Genomic DNA, 2,512 nt, shown 5'->3' with positions numbered 1-2,512 from the left:
GGGGAATACCACCCGCCACCAAAACTGTCGTCCTCGCCGATTAAACCCTGCGCATCTTCAGCCCTCGATCACCGTCGGATCTGCCTGACCGCGATCCGACGGCCCACATTTCTCCATCCACGCTTTCTCCCAATACCCCCTGTAAGCCGATCTTAGTCGTTCATCCGCGTGATCTGACGGCTGAAAGTTGTTCTCGTCATACTCACACCTCCGCCATGAAGTCTACACCACCTTTGACTGTTCTCTGCTGCCGAAGAATGAAGGCGATCACCTACTTGTACCCGGCACAATTATTCTTCAACAACTCCATTCAAGAGCATTATGGTCGAAGAGCAAGAAGGACGTGCCTCGAGCGGTTAAACGTACTGATCAGTAATGGAGCCCATTTCATTTTATACTCCACCTGTGCAGGAAGGACGACCGAGCAACAGAGAATGTCAAATTAATTTATTAAAGCCAACAGATTGTATCAGAGACCCATATCAGAAGAGTTAAGGTGGTTGGTGGTCCATTATGACCCCTCCATGCATAGGATAACAGATATTTTTGTAATTAACCTCTATATATACCGAGAAGGAAGATGTAATGAAGGTTGATGGATGTTATTTTGATGTAAGGTTCAACTTCTGGAGACTCTAACTACTGTGATACCTGCAACATCTGGTCTTCATTTTCAGCTAATACAAGCTTCTTTTGCTGTTAATTGCTCACTTTCCACTTCTATTCTGTTCCAGGCTGTGCCTGCTGTGCATTTGTTCATGTGCTCTTGATGTTTAGCATTAGAGGGGCTGTCATCCCACCTCTGTGTTAAAATCTAGTATGTATCATTGAATGTGTTATGTAGGTTTCTATTTACTTAGTGCCAGAGAGCTGTCATCCTGTCTATGCATTAGAAAATAGATTTGCAGACCTCTTTACTGGTCGGAGTCGGCCATCACATGGTCTTGTGCATCTGCTGGTGTGGTCAGTATTCTCCATGCTCACCTTATCCTCAATCTGTGAGTAATTGGTGGTCTAAAGCCTTGTAGTCTGGGGGTGTTCACCCATGTATGGGGTTTAGCATAGTAGAAGTGGTTATCTGGCTTGAATATGCATCATTCCTTGCATTCATCCACCTATTTCCAACATTTTTGTTGAGTTTGTAATGTTCCTGAGCATCTCTGAGATACAACCTAGGAGAGTTTCTTGGGGTGATAACATTAATTGGCGCCGTTGCTGGGGAGAGGAGATTGAAGCTCAGCTTCCCTGGGAGAACGACACAGTTCCAGATTTTGATGATAGACAAGGTTTGGGCACATTTCTGGTTGTAATCATCTATCTGGCAACTCCACTTGAGGAAGACCAACCTTTGGCGACTCCATAGTATAGTCCTGGCTCACTTTGAGAGGTATACACAAAGAAATCCTCAGAAATCACCAGCTGAACCAGTGCCTAGCCCTGAGAAGATTGTTAAACCGAAGAAAACATCACAGAAAGGGGCATCAGGATCAGGTAAGCCTAAGAAATCTCATGCATCTTTGAAAGATAAAGTTATTGCTGAAGATATGCAGTTTGAAGATTTAGATCCCAGCACTGTTAGTAAGGAAATTCCTTCAAAGATTAATACAACCCCTTGTTCAGTTAGTTCCCTTTGAATCTCAGTTCAAAGAAAGTTTCCCATATAGTCCAGAATATCCCGTTGTCTCTGTCATCCATTGCATTGTTTCCAACTACCCAATCTACCAGTGTCCTTCCACATACCCCAGTTATGGCAGGACAGCAAGCACCCACGAAGATGGAAAGAATTATTGCTGCTAGGTATGGACCCTTGGTCTTGCCTGCTCCTTTGAATGCCATGCCTGCAGGAGAATATCAGAAATATATGCCCAAATTAACTGGCACAGAGGAGGTAACAGCTGAAGAACACCTTGAATCTTTTTATAGTTATGCTGATAACTTAGATATCAGTGAGGATGATGTGTGGATGTATAGAGCCTTGATGGAGAGGCCAGAAAATGGTTCAGAGAATTGCCCCATAGGTCCATAATAGACATTGAAGCGTTGGATGATGCACTTTTAAAGCACTAGGGAGATAAAAAGGATTTGCTATATTACCATACTGAGTTTGGTAACCAGAAGAGGGAAAATGGGGAATCATTGCTTGATTTTAATAAAAGATTTAACCGTATGTATAATAAGATACCAGCTGAGGTAAAGCCTACCCCCAGCTCTGCCAAACTCACTTATGCCAATGCTTTTGACTCGGATTTCTGCCTATTGTTGAGAGAAAGGAGATGTGCTACTCTGGCAGATATGTAGGATGCAACACTAGAGGTGGAATCCAATATTATGGCTACAGAAAAGCTAAAGAGTCAAACTGATAGAAGGAGGCAGAGAGGTGAGGCTTCTTCTTCCTTTGCCTCATTTTCAGAGCCTAAATTAGACAAAATGACTAAGATGATAGAGTCATTGGCTGCTGAAATATCTAACCTGAAGGTTGAGGAAAATTCAGGAAAGACAAGGCAACAAAACA

The sequence above is a fragment of the Pinus tabuliformis genome, chromosome 6 (assembly GCF_031772625.1).
Source record: "Pinus tabuliformis cultivar Carrire ecotype Pingquan chromosome 6, CPIR1, whole genome shotgun sequence".
NCBI classification, from domain to species: domain Eukaryota; kingdom Viridiplantae; phylum Streptophyta; class Pinopsida; order Pinales; family Pinaceae; genus Pinus; species Pinus tabuliformis.
Note: the sequence above shows the minus strand (reverse complement) of the source record.